At 34.7% G+C, this 24,395-nt stretch overlaps 1 protein-coding gene and 3 non-coding genes across 6 annotated transcripts in view; all 4 read right to left on the bottom strand.

Annotated features, from left to right (window-relative positions):
• Positions 1 to 4,196: 4,196 nt before the first annotated feature.
• The window catches only part of SNRPN (small nuclear ribonucleoprotein polypeptide N), a 32,411-nt gene continuing 12,212 nt past the window's right edge, over positions 4,197 to 24,395 (bottom strand). For 2 of the 3 annotated variants that reach the window (XM_073882543.1, XM_073882545.1), the window contains 3 exons: positions 20,530 to 21,176; positions 19,959 to 20,105; positions 4,197 to 11,858 (listed from right to left, as the gene is read on the bottom strand). The gene's annotated coding sequence lies outside the window, so the exon portion shown is untranslated. The remainder of the gene's footprint in view (positions 11,859 to 19,958; positions 20,106 to 20,529; positions 21,177 to 24,395) is intronic. The other variant, XM_025893224.2, reaches the window with a different exon arrangement.
• LOC112840118 (small nucleolar RNA SNORD108) lies at positions 15,354 to 15,423 on the bottom strand. Its single transcript, XR_003212396.1, has one exon. It is a non-coding gene; the product is annotated as a small nucleolar RNA SNORD108 (small nucleolar RNA).
• On the bottom strand, positions 17,359 to 17,419 carry LOC112840117 (small nucleolar RNA SNORD64). The gene has a single exon (XR_003212395.1). It is a non-coding gene; the product is annotated as a small nucleolar RNA SNORD64 (small nucleolar RNA).
• LOC112840119 (small nucleolar RNA SNORD107) lies at positions 20,919 to 20,991 on the bottom strand. The gene has a single exon (XR_003212397.1). It is a non-coding gene; the product is annotated as a small nucleolar RNA SNORD107 (small nucleolar RNA).

The raw sequence follows: 24,395 nt of genomic DNA, 5'->3' as shown, positions 1-24,395 counted from the left end.
TGAGATTCTCAAAATTAATTGAACTCATAAAGATAGATATATGATTTGATAGGAATATTGTGAATGGATCCCAAAATTTAAAAAAAAATAAAATTCTAAAGTTCCACAGCTGTAGGTCTTAACTACTGTGCCTTCTTTTATCTGGTCTTATATGAAACTACAGGTCAGCAGTTACCTTGGCCCTACCCCACCATGAGATGGGATCTCTACTAGAATTCTGGGTGGTCATATAACAATGTTAGCCAACAAAATATGGCAGAATTGGTACTACATGACTTCTAATTTTCGTTCACAAAGGCCACATGCCACTTTCCCAAGGTTCTCTTCTAATACTCATTTTTATGATACTTCCTCTGGGTAAACTCATGTAAAGGTGCTCTAATCTAAGCCCAGCCTTCCAAGTCATCCCAAACCAAGCACAAAACATATGTGTGAAGGAGGGTCCAGATGATTCCAGCCCTTAGCTGTTTGAATCATTGTTAACACTGGTTCTTCCCACCTGATTCCACATTCTGGCACTGTCAGAAATCTTCACACACAGAATTCATTAAATAACAACACAATAGAAGCTTTATGCCACCAAGTTTGAGGATTATTTATTACTCAGCAATATGTAACCTGAACAGATCTCATTCCCCACTAGCTGCCACCAAAAATTCATTAATCTTAAAGAGTCATAAAATTAACTCCTGTCTAACCACAGTGTCCCTCCCTGAATCAAATGAGCACTTATCTGTTCTTACAATAATTTCGCCAAGGGGTATTCCTGGGACCGGATATCGGAGGTGAAGAACACATGAATGAATAATACTGTCAATGAGAGGTCTGGTGATACCAATTCTTGCAATTATGAACAAAGAGGGCAGAAGTGTGTATTCATGGAACTATCATCTCCTGATAGGAAGAAAAAAGAAACATTGTAAGGTAAGATATACACCAATGTCATAGAATATCTAAAGCAGCAGATAAGTGGAAGCTCATCTTGAACTTTGTTATAAATTTCTCTTAATGCTTAGAAACAATACCTCATCAATCAATCCCACAGCTGATGTAACTCTCCAACATCAGCCATTACTTTACCAATATTTTTAAGTTTTTATTTAAATTCCAGTTAGTAGCATACAGTGTACTACTAGTTTCAGATGTACCGTTTAGTGATTCAACCCTTCCATACAACACCACTTGCTCATCACAACTGCCCTCCATAATCCCCATCGCCTATTTCATCCATTCCTCTTACCTACTTCCCCCTGGTGACCATCAGTTTGTTCGCTTTACTTAAGACTCTGTTTCTTGGTTTGCCTCTGTCTCTTTCTTCCCTTTGCTAGTTTGTTTTGTTTCTTAAATTCCCCATGAGTGAGATCATATGGCATTTGTCTTTCCTTATTGACAAATATATGACTGCAATCTACCTCACTGCAAATGGCAAGGTCTCATTCTTATTTTATGGCTGATTAACATTCCATTGTTTATTTACCACTTCTTCCTTATCCATTCATCAGTTGATGGACACTTGGGCTATTTTCATAGTTTGGCAATTGTAGATAATGCTGCTATAAACACTGGGGTGCAGGTATCCCTCTGGATTAGTATTTTTGTATTCTCTACATAAATGCCTCATGGTTCAATTGCTGAACCATATTTTTAACTTTTTGAGGAATCTCCACACACTTTTCCACAGTGGCTGCACCAGTTTGCATTCCCACCAACAGTCCAACCCACCAACAGTCCAAGAGTGTTCCCCTTTTTCTTTCAATTTCCATGAACTTCTCCCTTTAACACACTATGAAATTTACTTGCAAAAATTCTTTCTGCCCAGCTAATGAACAATTGATCACTTTCTTTATAACATTACTTATGTTACTGTATTTGATTATAAATAAGGTAATTAATTGAAAGAATACACAAATAATCTCCTACATTCCACATATCCTCCACATCTCTATTTCAGTAAAATTATCTTTGGAAAGAATTAATTTTCTAATTCTCAGACATGGTTGAATATTCCAAAGTCTGCACCCGTGATATTTTCCTGAGCCTAGACAAAGCCTTGTCCTAAAACAGCACTTCTTTATCCAGTACCTTCTTACCTGTGGTTCCCAGATAAGACTTTTAAATTGAGGAAGTCCATAGCATGAGGAATGTTCCTGATGTCAGCTGTCCTCAGGTTATTATAAATCTCTTCTTTTCATCATGTACATCTGATAATTAAGTATACAATGTAGCCAGTTACAAATGGGACACCAGGACACACAAGTTAGGATGACTTCAGAATTATCAGGAATAGCGAATGGAGATAAACAAGCAGTTAATAGCACAGTAACTTTTAAAAATTTTTCTTACCTTATCAGTGAATATTTAACACAAATTTATTGAAATGTTTCTCATGTTTATTCTGAATATATTAAAAAATGTAAGGACCTACTTGAAATCCTGACAGACTCAACTACCATATAAGAAAGTAAAGAATCCATTCTCCAATTACTCCCATTAAGAGTAACTTACTCCAATACTCTCCCTCAAACAACGCGATCTAGTCAGTAACCAGAAATATGACAATGCATTATGAAAATTTACCCTTTACAGAAAGTTTCAATGACTTATTTTAATCATTCATGTGATTGTAAACTCAAATCTAATTGTTTAGCACCTACCTCAAATCCCATCTTCTCCCATACTCTCTTCTTGGATCCCACAATACTGTTTCAGTGTGTATAACTCTCTGCTGTACTAGAGTTTCTAAATTACACGTTCTTCGTGATCACTCACAAACTATTCAGAATGGCCACTGGGAATACAAAATTGGATATAACAGCCCAATACTCCCAAGATGTCAACAGGCAAGGATACAGAGAGGCACAACTTGGTTGTATCTTTAAAATTCCCTTTTGTTGTTTTAATGTTCCTTTTGAAATATCTTTAAAATTTCAATGCAGAAAGCAGATGCAGTTCTTCCATTCCCAACTCTCTACACAGTAATGTTAAATTTTTGCCATATGATCTTCCAGACAACTTTCAACAATTCATATATTTATTTCAGATTGTCAGGTAGCAATATACAGATAACTAACAATGTTTTACCATTTAACTTACACATGTAGAAAAATCTTAAGAATGCTAAAATAATCGCCAATATAATAACACTGATGAGTAAGCATTACTTAACTCTATAATCATGTCAGGATAATTACATTCCTCAGGAATAGTAAATATTACCATTTCCATTAGAACAATGAGAGGCATATGGACACACCTCTGTAAACACACTATTAGTTGATATTTGTTCAAAAAATGAAATAATTTAAAATATCCACTTAAAACACCCTTTCACATGAGAATATCTTCCAGTGTTTAAATTATATTCATATGATGAAAGATACAACCATTGTGATCTTATATTTCAGATGCTCAATTATTTGATCAGGAATCAATATTATTTGATACTCAATATATAACATACTTTCTTCATTGTAAATTTGAGACTTGGAATAGATAAAATCCCAGCAGCAAGTTATACCACTTCAAATATTTACACACTTGAATTTCAACTATTATTGTCAAATTGCTGTTCAAAAAATAAACGAATTTATATCTTCGTTTATACTTTTTCTTTCTAAGCAATTTTCATAATTTATTACAGGCTACTAAGATGGAACACTTTTGACATTTATTTGACTATTGCATAACATACAAATATAATTACACACTGGACATTTTCAAAAAGCTCTTAGAATAATAAATATTCAAAATCACAGAAATTCTATTTTCATTTAGATGTATATATACATAGTAACAGAAGAGGAAACACACATGGAGCTACTTAACAATTTTATATTAAAAATAACATACACTTAGATATACCATGAAGTGGGATTATAAAATGTTTAAGCTTAGATTCGAAATACTATGTCCATAATTTTCAAAAAAATAAAATGCAAAGCACTAAGCTAATGAATGAGAATGAGAATACCATCAGATTTATACTCCTAAAACTAATTTTACTGTATACAGGTGCTTAACATTTATATTATATATGTATATGCACATACACATACAAATTTGTGATAAGTCGATCTTTATAACATAGTAAAATAATTACCTAGCAATACAAGTCCTTTTTTTAAATAAGTTTTTATTTTATCCATGATGACTATTTAAATTCTTCTTTTGAAAATTCAAATAGCAGATTTCTAAAACATTTTTTCTCATTTTTATTTTTTTGATCTTTTTTTAAAAATTTTATTATGTTATTCACCATACAATACATCATTAGTTTTTGATGGGGTGATCCACAATCGTTTTCGTGTAACACCCAGTGCTCCATGCAGTACGTGCCCTCCTTAATACCCATCACCAGGCTAACCAATCCCCCCTCCCCCCTCCCCCCTCCCCTCTAAAACCCTGTTTGTTTCTCAGAGTCCATAGTCTCTCATGGTTCATCTCTCCCTCTGATTTCCCCCCTTCATTTTTCCCTTCCTTCTCCTAATGTCCTCCCTGCTATTCCTTATGTTCCACAAATAAGTGAAACCATAGGATAATGGACTTTCTCTGATTGACTTATTTCACTTAGCATAATCTCCTCCAGTCCCATCCATGTGGATGTAAAAGTTGGGTATTCATCCTTTCTGATGGCTGAGTGATATTCCATTGTATATATGGACCACAACTTCTTTATCCATTCATCTGTTGAAGGGCATCTCGGCTCTTGCCACAGTTTGGCTATTGTGGACGTTGCTGCTATGAACGTTGGGGTGCATATGGCCCTTCTTTTCACTATATCTGTGTCTTTGGGGTAAATACCCAGTAATACAAGTATCTTTTAACAATTAACATATCTGTGATTTTAAACCACAATTCCCTTTCTCATGTCTTCCTTCTTCTTTCTAAGGATAAAGTACATCCTGGGTATTTTCACTCATTTTGTAAGTATAAAATCTAATCCTTTCTTCTACATGAGAACGGAACAATCTGTAGAAAAAGTAAGCAATCTGTCTATCCCTCTGCCCAAAAACCCACCAACAAACATCAAAATGTTACATAACACTAAAAGAACAATTATTAATTACTTATTACACTGACAAAGTATTTAGAAAAAAACAATTTATGGTATTTGACAATGAAATATTTATAAATGTATATGATGTGAAACTCATGCATCTGGAAAAATTAGGTATTTATAAATATATTCATCTGTTATTTACAAAGTTGTCTTGAATGTTGTCATACAGTCCAGTTAAATACGAAACTGAATAGCTTGAAGAGAGAGAATAAAATTTCTTACATAACATATTTCCTATAATTAAAACACATAATGCCCTTTCAGCAATACAGCTATAAAATAACTGACTTAGGATTTTTAATGTATAATAGTGTATGATAAATACAAGGACTAAGCAGTGATTAAAATGTAAAATTTTCTTTTAGAGTACGCAAGAGTGGAAGTACACCCTTTTAACGTTCTCCCCCTAACTCAATAAATAGATACCAAAATATGTATAGTTCAAGAAACCTAAAATTGTTATCAATTGCAATGCTATTACAATACTTGATAACAATGACTATGAAAGTTTACAATGAATTATTTACAAAATTATACCTTGTGAGACTCTACACATCTAGAAAGACTAGATGTTAAAAATTAAAAAAATTCTATCTGCCTATTATTTACAAAGTTGTCTTGAATATTGTCATGCAACCAAAGGAACACATACAGAACTGTATATTGTTCCAAGAGGTAGTATAAAATCTCTTTAAGAAAGTCATTTATATCTCCAATGTAAACAACAACCATAAAAATAAATATGAGGGAGGGATGAATAGGTAGAGCACAGAGAATTTTTAGACAATTAAAATAGTCTGTATAATACCATGATGGATACAGGTCATTATACATCCGTCCAAACTTAACAAAATGTACAACACCAAGAGTTAACCAAAACAAACCATGGACTTTGGGTTATAATGACATGTCGATGAAAATTCGTCAGTAGTAACAAATATACCAGTCTGATGAGGGATACTGATAATGGTGGTGATTATGCATGTACGGAGTGGATAATGATGGGGATTATATATGTGTTGCTCAGGGGCTATATGGCAAATCTCTGTACCTTGCCCTCAATTTTGCTGTGAACCTAAATATGCTTTAAAAAATAGTCTTAACATAAAAATAAAAGATATACACACACACACATATATACATAAATGTATCACGAAGCTCCTAATGAAATACATTATGATACATTCAGAAACATCAAATGAATTTACATGGTACAAGTTTTTTAATATATAATTTGTACTTATACAATGGCATACTATTATACTATGAGGATGGGATAATGCACAATCTTTTCTATTTCTCCTCTTAACAACCAAATTGATATAAATGTTGCACAGCTCCAAGAGCCTGCATATCAATGATCCATTTCTCTGCCAAGCTGATTTTGAAATACAATAATCCTAACACATTTACAATGAAAACATTTACATTATACTGTGACACTCAGTACATCTAGAAATATTAAATGTTTAAAAATAAATATTTCACTTGCCCATTATTTACAAAGTTGTCATACTGCCACATAACAGATGAACACAGAATTTTGTAATTTAGATTCTATAAAATGTTCTTTAGAAAAATGAATTTCATCAACCTAAGTACATCTGAGAAAATAAGATATACCTACATGTCCCTTAAGCAGAAATGTTCATATAAAATGGGTACAATTTAATTATCGCAGTCTAATTTTTCTTCTAAATGAAATTGCGAGACAAAACTTTTAACCACTCTGTTCTCCCTGACTATATACATGTGTGTGCGTGTGTATAAACACACACAAATGTTAACAAAAATATAGCTCAGAATCTTTTAACTCAATTTTCAAGTCATTTGTCTTTAACAACTCCAGCAATCCATATAATCCTATACAAAGGTGAACTGTATCAAAAGAATACTGTTTCTACCCTCTATCATGTTCAACAATTCTATATATTTCCTAAGTCAAAAGTTATAATTACAAATACCACTGTTTAACAAACCACAAAGAGCCACCCATATAGAATTCTTAGAATAATTTGCAAATGTTAAACATGTCAAACTTATAGTTTCTCAAAAGCATGACTGCAACATATACATGATGTTCACACTTTCTTTAAACCAAAAAGAATAGTTAAGAAGCAAAAGAATCATACATTATAGATGAAATTGGAAAACATCCACCACTCCCTCCATCCATAGCCCTCACAACACACCACTGAACATGCAGAGAAACTAATTACTATATTGATTTTAAAAAGTATATTTAAAAGTATGTTTGTCAGCAATGGATATATATCTAGAAATAACAAATGTTTTATAAATAATTACATACACAGCATTCTAGAAATCATACTTAACAATAGAACCTTATTTTACCATTTCACATCTACAAGCATTAAAAAAAGTTTATGTGTTCTAATTTTAGGTGAAATATATTCAAATACATAACAGAAATGTCTGCACATCTATCAAGTTATGTATAAAAAAAAGATCTGATCACATGTGCACAACTACCTAATAACAACCCCACACACACCAAGTGAAAACATAGGAGTGGTCTTGTAACACTTCTATTTGTAATATATTAATTTTTGCCGTAGTTGTCCAATGTTAATAGATTTACTGTGTGTATGCATGCTGTGTGTGTGTGTGTGTGTGTGTGTGTGTGTGTGTGTGTGTGTGTAGGGGTTATTTGTACATACCTAGGAAATTAAGATGTTATATAAGCCAGTGAACGGTTTCCCTGCTCTGTTCTCAACATTTAACATCAAAATTTTATATTGAAGTAAGATATTATTCGTTTCATATTTAAAAATATGAATGGCAATAATTTCTGTACTTTAACAAAAATGTCTAACTAAAAAAATCTCAATAACACAAAGGGAGAGAAAGAGAGAGGCAAACCAAGAAACAGACTCTTAACTATAAAAGAAACCCAGGGTTACCAGAGGGGAGGTGGATGGGGGCATAGATTAACCAAGTGATGGATATTAAGGAGTGCTCTTGTGATGAGTACTATGTGTTGTATGGAAGTGCTGAACCACGATATTGTACACCTGAAATTATTATTACACTGTATGTTAACTAACTGAAATTTAAATAAAACCTTAAAAAAGACACAAAAATTTAAAAAAAAATCAAAATCAAGCCTAACTCATGAAGATGCTCACTCTATCTATACTCAATGTTTCTACCTTTAACGTTTCAATGAAAATATATTTCCAAAATTGACAGAAATTATATATCCAAGTGTTTTCTAAAATGACAGTTCTAGATCCAAAAAAATGATAATAATCTCCATCACCAAATACATCCCATATAAACATGGTATAGTGATTCAGCTTGCCAAAATAAAATGCTTTTACATTGTCTCTCAGATTGGTTTTCAAAAAATACGTGCCTATGAGCAAATCCTATGCAGATGTTCTGAAACAAAAACTAACATCGGTCTATAACTTAAGTAGCAATCTAACAATATCTTCAGCAACTAAAGCTCAAACTGAAACTCCCTGTATCATGAACCACAAAAGGACACAAGGAACAAACTAAACTGAGTGATACTTAACTTGCCAACAGTGTTTCTTTGCTATGAACTTTAATAAACACTTATTTTATAGACATGTATACAATACACCTGCATGTATATATACAGGTGTACATGAAAGTAACCCCTATAAAATCAAGGATTAAAAGTTTAAAGCAAACATTATTATATATCCTATTTTACACAGAACAATCTAATCTGGTTTCTCCTCAGATCGCATAAATCTTTCTCTCCTTTTACACAGAACAATCTAACAAAATACCCTGAACTTCAGCAGCCCAATTATTTACTAAGAGATAATCCGACAACTGTTTTGGTAATTTTTCACTCTATATATAATTAATATATTTACAAAACATGCTGATATAATAGTTCCTTGGCTTTAAGAAAACATAGTAACTGTGTCTATTATATACACATTATATAAAACATTTCTTGGATTAGCCCATTCTTTAATAACCATAGGTTTGACAAACAATTTTGAACATCCTCCATAAAAACTTATAGTCACCTACACCTATATAACTAGATGTAAGTATTTTAAAACAAGAACAATTCAGTTATCATTAAATGTCAAATTCCACTGACATGAAAACTTTTCTAACCTGTTATGTTTAACCACATGTAAAATTTATCTAGTAACTGTATTTTCTGTTTGTATACAAACATCTGAAAACCATGATAAGAGGCAGACCAACAGTTACAATGACATTTCCACCATGATGAATCTTATGTAAAACAATGAGGTATTATACTGAACACTACATATTTACCACAACCTAAAAATTGAGCCTAGAGATCTGATGAACACACAGAGAGGATAGATATATTATCACTTTTGGGAAATAAAAATATCTATCCTAATAAGGTGATACATATTTACAGTGATGCCTATCTATGTAGAGAATGTGATGTTAAACAAAAACAACAAAAAAACTTACATTATATATAACATTGTAACAATATCTACTGAAAAGGAATTAATCTTCAGAGGCAATTCAACAATTCCACTGATTAAAACTTTAACAAAAACCCACACCTCTTTAACATTACATTAATAAAATATAGGTAGATTCCCAACATCTGAACATGGAGTAAAGCCTGGCTGTTTAAGAACTATCTCTGTACATATGCATACACATATAGTCCTCAAAAATTTCCTATTCTCCAACTTCTAAATTCTGCTTTTATCTGTCTAATACAAACAAGGCAGTCTAGAAACTCCTCCCAGTAACCAACAAAATTATATTCTGATATTAAAATGCCCTAAATGTCGGCCATCACCGTGCTTTATAAGATGTTTTAACACAGTACTTTTTTCTATTATATGCAGAGAAATAAAAAAGCCCATCAAATCCTAGCCCAAACATGCACAGAGGCTGGCCTCTTATGCAGCAATTCCATGAGAATTAAATCTCATACCATACAAATATTAACATAAAGAACGTTTACAGAGTAACATCTACATCCACATATAGCAGCCTTAATGAAATTTCTTATGTGACAACTGCACACAGAACAATCTCCAACCCCCCCCAAAAAGCCATAGCAATAATCCAATCAAATGATTTTAAATGTGCATCATTCAGAGGTAACTTCTATTTCTATAGTCATGTATTAAAAATATTTCTTCTGCATATGTTAGCAACCGCTTTCTTAGCAATCACAATGCCTTATGGTCACAAAGCAGTTATATTTGGTTATTTCGTATACAATATTCTCAAAATGCACATAAATAACTAGTGTCTTACATTTTTTTCCTGATTAATATAGTAAACACTCCCCATGCCCATTTCCTCTTTACTATCCATAAGCACTCAAACAATAAATACAGAATTGAGGATATCTTTGCAAAATGGCCCATTCTTTTCTAAAATATTTTCCAGAAGGCAGTTTTACCAAACATGTTTTTAGAAACTTCCCTACAAAACCAGCTCTATTATCACAGAAACCATTTTTAAAAGTATCTAAAAACAATAGATTTGTTTATAAATGTAGGCCTCTCTGCTTGAGCATTAGATTCCCAAAAAGATTAAGAATAAAATACAATAAAAAACTATTACATGTTGAATTTCATTCTCTTCACCTCCAAACATCCAATGAACAGTCCATGCATAGTCATCATTTACTGAGTATTTTATATTTCCATTTCAGTATCATTACCCAATCACAATTTTCTTAAGTATTTAAATAAATTCTTAAGCTATATATGTCCAGTAAATTAGTTAATAGATTAGGTTCCTAGCTGTTTTAAAATGGCAGGTAGGGGAAGAAAAAAAAAGAAAACTAATATTTGTGTTTACCACATAGGCAATAAATATCACATATGCAGGGCTCCTACTGGTAAATATTTTGATGGCAAGTTGATAACTATACAAAGAAAAATATTGAGATATTTTTTCCAAATGCAAAGACTGCCAATGAAATATAAATATTTGAAAGGGAGATGAATTTCAGGACAGTATATATCTCTGTTTATTTTGTCTGTGATTTTTTGTAGTTGGTGAAGCTTCTAGCTGAATTCAGGATGTGTTGTCCTTCCCCTTCTTTCCACATATTTCTAGAAGGCTGGCTTATATTTACTTGAGATTGTCCACACTAGACCAATACTACAAGTGCCATCCACTTGAAATAATTTTCAGTTCAGTAGATATCTTCACACACTTGCATTTTTGGGAATAATTTGGAATGAGGGATGCTGTGCTGATCATGTTGGACCACGAAATAAATAGGGTATAAGAGCTAGAGTGTCTCTACAGGAGGGTCCTGGTCAATGACCCCTTAAATCAGCGTCAGGTTTAGACTTCCACAGCAGTCCATAAGTAAAATTGCAAAGGATTCTCCAGAAGAATTTGAAAACTACAATTTTATCAATGCAGAGGGAATCAGGCTATCCTTTCCTGTTCATGTTAATGGAAAAAAGGTTTGCACATTATCCTATATCATCCTGGATTTTAATCACATTTTTTCTTGCTGTACAAATTTCTCCAGGTTCTTATCAGGAGCATCTTATTCAGGAGATAAAAGTAAAGGAATGTCACAAAATTTATGAATCCAAATGTTCAGTGACTAAAAGTGGAAAACTTCCAGTTTTGTCAGTGGCAAAGATGCTCTAAATATTATCAATCTATATAATCTTTGTCCTCTTCTCTGATTATTGCTTATTTCTAACGCTCTTGAAACATGTCAACTGCAGATTTTGAAGCAACGTGACGAGGTTTTTCATATCTTTCCAAAAGACTGCTCTGGCAGACAGATGAAACAGAGAATCTGAAGCTAGAAGTAAGGGGACCAGTTAGAAGTTTTAATACAGTTAAAAGACAACAATAACAACAAAACTAATCTAGAAAGGCAGCTCCAGAACAACCATCTAACGGAGTTTGTTGTACAGAATCTACTGTCCAATAAATTTTCTAAGTGTCTGGATGAAATACTTGTCCATGTTTCTTAGGCTCCATTCATGTCCATGAATGACAGCCACTTCCTGACTGAGCTGGCATAGCCTTTTTACATCTATGTAAAACTGATAAACAAATGTATCAATGATTTTTAAGGATGTTTGTAAGTTATTTTTAGATATTTCATTTTACTTGGCTGTATTTTCTTCTTTGAATTATCTGTACATGTTTTTGTCATTTTGAATACAATTGTTCCAAGTCTTTTCTTTTAGAGTTGTACAGATGTTTATGTACATTACAAAAAACAAGAGAATAAATAACCAATATATTTTGCCAACCTAAATAATGACACATTTTCACATCTTTTTATGTGACCAAGTACTCTATTACCTACTGACAAGTAAACTGTCATAAATCCTAAACAATGTCTCTAGATTTCTAAGAGATTTACACAAAGGGTTAAGTTCAACTGAACACGTGCTTTTTAAAATATTTAAACATGGAAGATTTATTCTCCTGTGAGCTATCCTGAAACAGACAGAAATATCCAATAAGGGTAGACAACCTTAAGGGACACCCTTTTCCCTTTCCATCAAGTCCCCAAATTAAAATTTGGCACTCTCTAAATGACAGAATGGGCAAGTTGACTTCAAGACAGTATCACTTAATTTTGTACCCCCAGCAATGTGGCACAATAAAATGTCCATGTTTCATGACTCAAGAAATTACAAAGAATGAGAAATTTGAGCTTTAAACTGAAGCCAAGCTTTGCCTATACCATAAGGAAATTTGTTATGCCTTTTGTTCAGTTATGTATTGATTCCACCAATAACTGTGTTTTTTTAAGATTTTTTATTTATTATTTATTTGAGAGAGAGAATGAGAGAGAGAGAGCGAGCATGAGAGGGGAGAGGGTCAGAGGGAGAAGCAGACTCCCTGCTGAGCAGGGAGCCCGATGTGGGACTCGATCCCGGGACTCCAGGATCATGACCTGAGCCGAAGGCAGTTGCTTAACCAACTGAGCCACCCAGGCGCCCATCCACCAATAACTCTGTTAACAATATACCAATATAACAAAAATTGCTAACTATTCAAACTCCTCCTAGATTCCAATTATTAATGTTTTGTTCTCCCTATAAAGGAAGAATTAAGTCTATGCCTTTTTGTAACCACTTTTACAAATCTTTCATGTTATAATCATGAAAGATTATTAGAGGAAGCCAATATTTCTATTGTTACTTTGATATCACTTAGGGCCATGATTCACTCAATTGAGAAAACACCCTATCTGGGACACCTGGATGGCTCAGTCAGTTAAGTGTCTGCATTTGGCTCCCCTCATGATCCCAGTGTTCTGGGACTGAGTCCTGCATCGGGCTCTTTGCTCAGCAGGAAGCCTGCTTCTCCTTCTGCCTGTTTCTCTCCCTGCTTGTGCTCATTATCTCTCTCTCTCTCTGACAAATAAATAGACAAAATCTTAAAAAAAAGAGAAAACACCCCATCTATCTAAAATACAAAGCCATTGTCCAGAAAAGCTCACTAGAGAAGGTAATAAAATGTAAATTAAGAAAAATACAATGCCCCAAATGTTGTGTCATCCTTCAAAAATAAGAACACCAGTTTCACTTCAATACCTTATTTTCAGAAATCATAAGTTACAGTATTAAAAAGTCCTCTGTAATTTATTTTACTCACTCGAAGCCACAGGAAAAAAGTCCCCTCATTTCAATTGTGGGTTCCTTATTTGCTACAGCATGGGTGTGTGACTCTGATTTCAACTATATCTATATTCTTCAGCACTTTCAATCCTGGAGAAATCCTAGGCTGATTTTTGTTGTTTATAAGTAGAAGTAGACAGTGCATTGTAAGACTATTCCCATAAAGAAGCATCATTAAAAAACAGCACTAGATTTCAATAACCAAATAGAGCCACCACAGTATTCATAGCCAAACTGTAACACAGTGGTTGAAATTTCCCCAGAAAACAGACTCAATCCCAAATTCAACACCCAGAAATCCATTGCTATTGCCAGTTTCTGGCCTAATACTTAAAATGATCCAGAAGTGGATGCTTAAAATAAAACAAAATAAGGCCACCTGGCTGTCTTAATCACTAGAGCGTGTAACTCTTGATCTCTGTGATAATTATAAGTTTGAGCTTCATACTGGGTGTAGAGATTACTTAAAAATCAAATCTTAAAAAACACAAACATATGCTCAAATGCAAAGTAATTCAAGTAATGTTGTTTTGTGACTAATAGAACAAAACCAGATAAACCTTGCCCCAAACGTAGAATCGTTATACAGAAATTACCATGTCCTGGAAATCACACTATTCACTGAGATCACATCTACTTTAAAAAAAAAAAAAACATTATGTTTTTTTATAAATTTTTGTTTATTGGTCATTTTACTGAATGTGAACTTGGTGAAAATTTGTGTAGTTGATTCATTATCAAAAATAAATTGAAGTACATAATTTAAATATATGCTGGCATTTTGTTCTCTGAATAAAACCCAGTTTTTTTCAACATATGGTGCTGAAATCAGCATCTGTCAACTTCTCAGACCTAGACCTACTGTTGATCCAAAAACTCACACTCAAACTGCACAAGCCCTCCTGGTGACTCTTTTATTTTTTTAAATTATTTATTTATTTATTTGAGAGAGAGTGAGTGAGAGAGAGAGAGAGAGCCCACGCTGGGGGGGAGAGGGAGAAGAAGCAGCAGACTCTCTGCTGAACAGAGGGCCTGACATGGGGCTTGACCCCAGGACCCTGGGATGATGTCTTGAGCAGAAGGCAGACACCTAAACAACTGAGCTGCCCAGGTGCCCCAACTTCCTGGTGACTCTTAAAGTGTACTAAAGTTGGAGAAAGTTTGATTTAATCTAAGTTGCCTAGAAATATACAACTCTACCCATTCCAGTAAATTGTATAATGAACAGATATTTGATCAGCACATCTTACTAATCAATGTAATTTTAACAGAGGACATAATACTGCCTAGTCATCTCAAGAAAAGGCACATAGAATCTAACATTCCAAAGCTGGCTGACACCCATACACTCAAGTTAACGACAAAGGAGATGGTAAATGGTAGTTAATTCTGACTCCTAACCTACCCCGACTGGTAAAATATTCAAACAGGGGAGCTTTCCTATTTCCAACAATTGAAAGAATCCTAACACTGCTCTCAATTTACAGGTCTCCATCACACTTCTACAACACTAAGGACATGCTATAATCACCTAAACCTTGTCTTTTTTCCTTCTTACCTTCCTTTCATTCAACAATGCTCTCACCACCTACTGCTAACTCATTCCTTCTAATACTCTCTCAACAAAGCACTCCTATCATAAATTAGCTTGGCTGAACCCCACATTCTCTTTTAGGAATGAACACTGTTATCAGGTTCAAGAAACAATGAATCTGATCATCAAGCCACCCGCCCCAAAAGAAAATAAAAACTGAAAAACTAATCATCCTCCAGGGATTCCTATTATAGGGGATTTTCTTTAGATCACTTATAAAGAAGCAGCACCCCAAGAATGGGGTTATCTGGGGGCACCCAGGTGACACAATCCACTAAGAAGCCTACTCTTGATTTCGGCTCAGGTCCTAAACTCAGGGTTGTAGGATTGAGCCCCACATCGGGCTCTGCACTCAGTGTGGAGTCTGCTTCAGATTCTCCCTCTCTCCCTCCTGCTTGTGCTTGCTCGCTCTCTCTCCAATAGAAAAGAAAAGAAAGAAAAGAAAAGAAAAGAAAAGAAAAGAAAAAGAAAAGAAAAAGAAAGAAAAGAAAGAATGAGGTTATTTGGACAGGGCTGAGCCAGCAAATACCACTGCATGCTTTCTCACAGTAATAATAACTGACGACCCCATGCTGTACCAAACATCCAAGATCAAATGACCAAGTCAACACTACTCCTCAACAGACTCCAATGTATATTTCCTTCCTTCCTTATCCAAAATGTTATGTTTCTAATCTAAATCAGTTAGTAGAAAGGGTAGCTCATTTCTCTCAATTCATCCAGCATATCCCTATTTGTGCAGAATCAGGAACACTGAGAGAGGTCAAACAAATATGAGGTTATAAATATCCTAAAATTTATTTAAGGAACAGAGACTTAATAAGGGAAATACCTGTGAAAAGACTTACTCCCCTTGCTCCTTAAAAAAAAAAAAAAAGGGAGAGTAATTTTTCTGAACCTCAAAAGCTTTTCTCTATAAACTATCACTTGTCATAGTATCAATACCCACATTATATACACACACACCACACATACTCCTTAACAAATTAAGATAACTTTTTAAGAATAAGATCCTGGTGTATTCAACTATCCATGGTACATTTCTATAGGTTTTTCCCTTATTACCTGTTTAATTACTATTCAACTCCCTCATAATTAAAATAAGCAAATCCAAAGGACCTAATCATAGAATGCCAATCACAGATAACAAAAGGTCCATTACTCATTCAAGTAAAGATAAATAATAAAGAATAATGGGAGATTAAAGTCCTGATTCAAAAGAAAATGCACGGTACTTAGCAAATTAGTTCCTCTCTAGGGCTCAATATTAACAACTGCAAAATGCCATTTTCATCCCCTTGAATCAGTCAAAACTTCTACATCTCCATCTATGAATTGCTAAGAAATTCATACAGAAAACAGTACCTTATTAACAGAATTATAGTAATCCATCTGATGTAATTTTAACACTCTGCTTAAGGTATAACTCTCATTTCAGACCAAAGCAATATCTCAACAATAAACTAGCTATTTCTTTTTTTTTTTTTAAAGATTTATTTATTTATTTATTCATGAGAGACAGAGAGAGAGAGAGAGACAGAGGCAGAGGGAGAAGCAGGCTCCCAAGGAGCAGGGAGCCCGATGCGGGACTTGATCCCAGGACCCTGGGATCATGACCTGAGCCGAAGGCAGACGCTTAACCATCTGAGCCACCCAGGCGCCCCTAAACTAGCTATTTCTTAATTCATATGGGAATTGGAGCTGCCTCATAGTTTGGGGACATGCTCTTGGGAAACAGGTATAAGGTTAGACCTGAATGATGACAGTTAATATAAAAAAAAAAAAAGCATAGTAGCTACCAAGTCTTTACTCTCTTGAAATTATTACTTGAAATGCATAATGAAAAAGACAGGTGAGATATACAAATGTTACAAACATAGAAGATACTCTACATGGAAACTGCAGTAGTGGAATTTAGAGTTCACTTCCCTTTATCTCACTGGAAAAACCCGCACTTCTATTCTCCCTAATCTGCACAATATTGCTCCAAATAACATGAAATTTACAGGCCAAGAACTTATGTCCAGAATATGTGTGTCCCAAGTACTTAGACTGACTCTTAGGATGGACTTCCGAGTACTGAGCTTCACTTCTTCATGCTCTGTAATTATAACTCATCATAAACCTAGTTAATGTCTTTCCCAACAACTACTACTGTAGTTGTAAAGAAATTAATACCTGCAGACAATACATCTCTACTAATGCAAAGTCTTTTATCTTGGGAAAATGAATGATCATCTTCATTTAACAATGTAAGTTAAATGGCAACAGTATCATTCAACTGACACAGAATTAAGGTAACAATATGGGAAAAAATTAAAGACAGTAAAACCCCAGCAATGTGACAGAATAACATTAAGATCTTTGGTGTCTTAGAACTAAATATAATTGTTTATAATCTACTTCTACAAGTAAATCATCCAACAAATTTAAAAATGAAATATTCAAGTATCTTAAGGAAGATACATTTAAAACATCCACCAAAATATTCCAGAGCTAAGTGAGAATCATTGTGAATGGTCAAATAAAATTAAGGAAAATCAAATAGATAAAACACAAAGTCCACTCCAGGAACCCTCAGTTTGTTTCCTGAGATTAAGAATTTCTGCTGGAGTGGTGGGGGGTGGGAGGAATGGGGTGGCTGGGTGATAGACACTGGGGAGGGTATGTGCTATGGTGAGCGCTGTGAATTGTGCAAGACTGCTGAATCACAGATCTGTGCGTCTGAAACAAATAATACAATATATGTTAAAAAAAAAAAGAAGATAGCAGGAGGGGAAGAATGAAGGGGGAAAATCGGAGGGAGAGACAAACCATGAGAGGTGATGGACTCTGAAAAACAAACTGAGGGTTCTAGAGGGGAGGGGGGTGGGGGGATGGGTTAGCCTGGTGATGGGTATTAAAGAGGGCACATACTGAATGGAGCACTGGGTGTTATACACAAACAATGAATCATGGAACATTACATCAAAAACTAATGATGTACTGTATGGTGATTAACATAACAATAAATTTTTTTTAAAAAACCCACAAAGTCCAACAAGTCCACTGATAGACAGTGTTGAGGATTCTGAAGGAGGTCTAACATCTCTAATACAAAGAACCAAAGTGATATGGTAATATAATCCAAATTATCATGGAAAGAATAGAGCACACACTACTTTTCCTGATATAGATCTCCTAATACACAATAAATTACTCCTATCAGGAACTGTACTTTTTAACTTTCTTTCTGTTAATAATAGCACAAATAAGGGGAGGTGGGGGGGGATGGGTGCACTTGTGATGCACCAGGTATTGTATGGAAATGTTGAATCACAATATTGTATACTGGAATCTAAATTACATTATATGTTAACCAAATATAATTTTTTTTAAAGATTTTATTCATTCATGAGAGACAGAGGCGGGGGGACAGAGAGAGAGAAGCAGAGGGAGAAGCAGGCTCCCAAGGAGCAGGGAGCCCGATGCGGGACTCGATCCCAGGACTCTGGGATCATGACCTGAGCCGAAGGCAGACGCTTAACCATCTGAGCCACCCAGGCGCCCCCAAATATAATTTAAATAAAAACTTTTTTAAAGATTTTATTTATTTATTTGACAGAGAGAGACACAGCGAAAGAGGGAATAGAAGCAGGGGGAGAGGGAGAAGCATGCTTCCTGCTGAGCAGGGAGACTGATGTGGGGCTAAATCCCAGGACCCTGGGATTATGACCTGAGCCCAAGGCAGATGCTTAACAACTGAGCCACCAAGGCACCCCTAAATTTTTTTTTAAAAAAAGGGGAAAAAAGAACCTATATGGGGTAAAAATAAATTTTATTTAATATGGCAACAGATATTACCACTTACATCGATGTCGATGGAATTGGAGGGTACTATGCTGAGTGAAATAAATCAGAGAAAAACCATTATCATTTGGTTTCACTCATATGTGGAATATAAGGAACAGTGCAGAGGATCATAGGGGAAAGGAGGGAAACTGACTGGGAAGTTATCAAACAAGGAGAAAAACCATGAGACTCATAGGTAATTAACTACAGGAAACAAATTGGGGGTTGCTGGAGGGGAGGTGGGTGGGGGGATGGGGTGATGGGCATTAAGGAGGGCATGTGATGTGATGAGCACTAGGTATTATATGAAACTGATGAATTACTGAACTCTACATCTGAAACTAATGATGTACCTTAGGTTGTCTAATTGAATTTAAATTTAAAAATATGGGAACAGAAACCCCAATGATTTCAGATGTACAAATATCTAACCTCTCTGGGTCATTGTGTTCTCCTCATCAACTGTAAATCTAAGACAAATGATTCAAAATCACCAAACATCTGGCTGATCTGTTTGCTCACCAAAGGAAATTAACCCAGTCAAGTCTTCTCCTACTATTACTGTTCCACATTAGAACTTCCTAAATTATAGGCAAAAAACATGAGTTAACAACATGGATTCTGGAGCAAAACTGAGGTGATACTGAATGCAGAAGAAAAACTGGGACTATTTCTTCCAGTCTGCATCCTTGCCACCAGAAGATACCAGGGCCCCAAAGGCACATTCCTTTTAGTACACAGAAAGTCCCTTGAGGTTTCCTCATCTATTATTTGAGAAGTTAAATGAGGTATACTGTAGCCAACACCCAGCTGCTCCCCTTCATGGTCTACTCACTTTTGGCACAGATGGATTTGCTGCGTTAATACCTGAAGCCGTTAATCAACATTCACATCTAGAACAAACACATCCTTGGAACTGGATTTCAAATACTGCTCTCTTATTGGGCCTTCATCATCTCACTTAAGAGAGATCCTCTCACCCCTGTAAAATCCAACAGAACTTTATTTCTACTTTTTGACCAAAAATGACTAAAAAGTATCCCCACAAACACATTGTCAACTTCATAACACGGTACCTAGCTTCACTACAACAAGTACAGATAAACACCAAATAGTTCTGACTGGCTCCTATTTAGGAAGAGCTGACCACTTCTGTGTTAAGAGTGTAGAGCTAGATTATTAGATAGGCATAGATTCTAATCAGACATTCCACTACATGGGAGGAACTATAATAAATCTAAAAACTTGCACCCTAACATTTAAAAAAAATTAGCAATGCTGACACATTTCTTAAACATCTACTGTGTGATAGGTTCTATGCCCATTGATCACTGCAGACAACTGAAGAAAAACAAAACCAAAAAATTGTCCTCAAACACCAATGGTGTCCATGTAAAGACACTTACCATACTCACTGTATTTCATAATACATGTTCCACAAATATTAGTTCCCCTTTTTCCTGAACATCATCAGACACCTCCAACTCTGGCATTCAATGTTTGATCAAAGAGGTAGTCTCCTTTTACATGTCCTTGCTTCCATCTCAGCATATGTGTGTGCCTTCCGGGATCTAAGGAGGAGTTTCCTTTTTTGCTTTCAACAGCATATATGTTTAAAAAAAAAAAGGGGGGGGGAAATAATGAGCTCAGAATATCTTATGAAAATTTAAAAAAGAAGAATTGGCAATGTATACGGCTACACCTGCCATTTCTAAGTATTCAAAGTTTTCACAGTAAGTCAAATTTTCTGTTGAAAATAATGTTCCCCGAAAAGTCTATTGAGGCACATTGACTGGATTTCAGAGTGTCATTTAAGCTCAAATTTAGAAATCATTATGTTCAGACAAGGTCCTTTGTCATCATGAACCTAGCCAAGGCCTCTATAATACACTATTACTTTTTTTACAAGGTTATTTTACCTGGAGTGGTTTATGTTTGTCCTAAATGCAGCTAACACCGTTTTCAGCTTCCTTGTAACACTACTGGGTGGGATCCACAGTGACATGTCAGAAAACTGAGTTGTCAAATTCTCTCCTCCTTTCACAGTCATCAACTATGTGGACAAAAAAGACCTTCATAAGACTAAAAAAACTGCAACACAACAAAAATTATAAAATATCTTGCTTTACTTATGTACTATAATTCAAATATTGAGCTTTATTATATGAATGGCCAGTCCCAAGGGAACTAGAATGCAAAGATGATAATACATTGCCAAAGTCTTACTCAACTGGATAACATGTATTTGAAAACTTCATATAATCTCACAGAGGCTGTAACTACTTGCTGAAATCAATTAAGTTTTATTGGAAATAAACACAAATTGGTTTCCTTATCTCTGAAATCAGATTACGAAAATTCTAGACAAGCATTACAATTATCACATAATTCCATAAGTTGCTTTCTACTACATTATTATTTTACTACAAGTTAAGACCTACAAGAAATAAAACATCAGTTCAGTTTACAAAAATTACAAGACTTTTGGGCAACTCCCTCGGGTTCCCTCCCTCCTTGGGAGCTTTGTACTACCACTTTGCTATCGCTCAATAAATCTTGCACTGGGTGTTATACAAAAACAATGAATCTTGGATCACTACATCAAAAACTAATGATATATTGTATGGTGACTAACATAACATAATAAAATAAAATTAAATTAAATTAAATTAAATTAAAAAAAACCTTGCTTTGCTGCCCACGAAAAAAGAAAGAAAGAAAAGAAAAAGACTTCTGGTTATCACCTGCATGGGAATCCTGAAAAAGTTACTCACTGAAACAGACTATAATGGTGCTTGCCTTGGGCTGACGGGGTGTGGAAAATGGGGAGATGCTGATCAAAGGGTATAGAGTTTTTTTTATTATGCTATGTTAATCACTATACATTACATCATTAGTTTTTTATGTAGTGTTTCATGATTCATTTTTTGTGTATAACACCCAGTGCTCCATGCAATAGGTGCCCTCTTTAATACCCATCACCAGGCTAACCCATCCTCCCACCCCCCCTCCCCTCTAGAACCCTCAGTTTGTTTTTCAGAGTCCATCATCTGTCATGGTTCATCTCCCCCTCCGATTTCCCCCCTTCATTCTTCCAAAGGGTATAGACAATTAATTATAAGATGAGTAAGTTCAAGGGATCTAATATACAGCATGGTGATTACAGTTAACAATATTGTATTATAATATTTGAAATTTGCCAAGAGTAGATCTTAAATGTTCTCACCACAAAAAAAAGGTAACTATATAAGCTGCTGGAGTGTTAACTGACCTTGTTGTAGTAATCTTTCCACAATATAGATGTACAGTAAATCATCATGTAACACATCTTAAAATTATAATTATTTATCAATTATATATTGATAAAGCTGAAAAATTACAGGACTTCTAAAATTTTACATGATTGAAGAGTAGTGAGTTTATGAAGGCAGAAGCTACATCACTTTTGACACACTTTTATACTAAGTCCCAGTTTACCTATCAGATCATATAAACACAAAATACCACAAAAAACTCAAAACCATAAAGATTTAAGGTAACATAACTATTAAATCCCAGAATTCTATTTGAAACTGTTATTTGAACCACAATGAGAAACCTATATTGGTGTGCAAATTCATGAAGTTACTGTTAATAAATGTGACCAGGAAATCAAGATGTCATTGCCCAACTGTGCTTTACATATAATGTGTAACTCATGTGAATGCAGAATGGGAAAAATCCTATGGGAAAAGTATTTACTGCCATGAATGTTTGAAAACTCTTATGTTATTATGTGTTCACAATGGAACTCTGTAGAAGCTTATATCTAGCAATCTATAACAAAAGATCCACATTCAACTTACACTCCACATGCAATTATAGGAGTATCTGTGCCAAGTATTTTTTCAATATATGTTCCCACAATCAAGGTTATCAAACAATTCAAGGAAGTTCTAGGCAGAGAATATTACCACCAAATCAAAACACCCATTAGAAGTAAGCATCTTGCAGAATCTATTCTTGTCATGTGCGAAAATGGCGTTCAACTTTACACTTTACTTAAGGAAATATGAGAGAATAGGTTTTCTTTGAATATGATGCACAATTGGGGTGCCTGGGTGGCTCAGTTGTTACGCCTTTGGCTCAGGTCATGATCCCAGGATCCTGGGATCGAGCCCACCATCGGGGCCCCTGCTCAGTGGGAAGCCTACTTCTCCCTCTCCCATTCCCCCTGCTTATGTTCCCTCTCAATGTCTCTCTCTCTCTCTGTCAAATAAATACATAAAATCTTAAAAAAAATGATGCACAATCACTCATGCCAAAATCTGAGGACCATCCACATCAGCAGATCTATGCAAGTAGGAAAGTTTTCCTTTAAAAACAGGAAAAAGCAAAAAAAAAAAAGAGAAAAGAAAAACGGGAAAAAGTACCATAAATTATTCAAAAGTTGGTCCAGAGAGCCAACTGCATATAAAACAAGGCTCTTTGCATACCACCCACAAAATTTAGAGCAGAAGTTCTAAGTCATATATATCAGAGTCAATTTTATCTTAACAGAAATGCTTTGCCTTCAGAGATCCTGATAAAGTACTTTGCTTAGGGCTCTAGTAACCAAGAAGTTCCATTGTAACATTCACAGTCTCTAAAATAAGTATCACATCTGTCTTATACAAACCCACTAAACCAAGGAGGACCTGGCTACTTTATGTTCCCTTCCTGATAGTGGCCACCAAGACTAGAAACTACTTTGGGAGAGACCATATAAATTTGGTGACAACTGCAGTAATTTTGAGGGTCCCTTTTCCTTTGGAGACTATTAGTTGAAAGGTCATGATTTAAAAGATGGAAATTGAAGGAGTACCTAGCTGGCTCACTCGGTAGAGCATATGACTCTTAGTCTCAGGGCTGTGATATGGATCTCCACTTTGGATATAGAGATTATTTAAAAATAAAATCTCTAAAAAATAAAAAAATAAAAAATAAAAGATGGACATGGTGATATACACACAACCTTTTTTTGGTAAAATCAAAGAAGGCGGCACAATCTACTAGTCTGAATTTACTAAGGAGTTAAAACCAATCTTTAACTCCTATTTTATAAACTACTCTTACAATCAATAAAGATTGATTCATTGCCCAGTTGAAAGCTTAGCAGTGAAATCTAAAAAAACTCTTCCCCCTTCCTTTTAAAAGTGAGTTCATCACTATTGCATAACCAACTCAAACTGGACCTAGATATTTGGGCATCTGGAAGATACCGTCCACTCCTCTAAACACTTTCAGTACATCA

The sequence above is a fragment of the Callorhinus ursinus genome, unplaced genomic scaffold (genome assembly GCF_003265705.2).
Source record: "Callorhinus ursinus isolate GAN/ISIS: 27379988/994484 unplaced genomic scaffold, GSC_fseal_2.0 scaffold47, whole genome shotgun sequence".
Lineage (NCBI taxonomy): Eukaryota > Metazoa > Chordata > Mammalia > Carnivora > Otariidae > Callorhinus > Callorhinus ursinus.
This window is presented reverse-complemented; position numbering and strand designations above follow the sequence as displayed.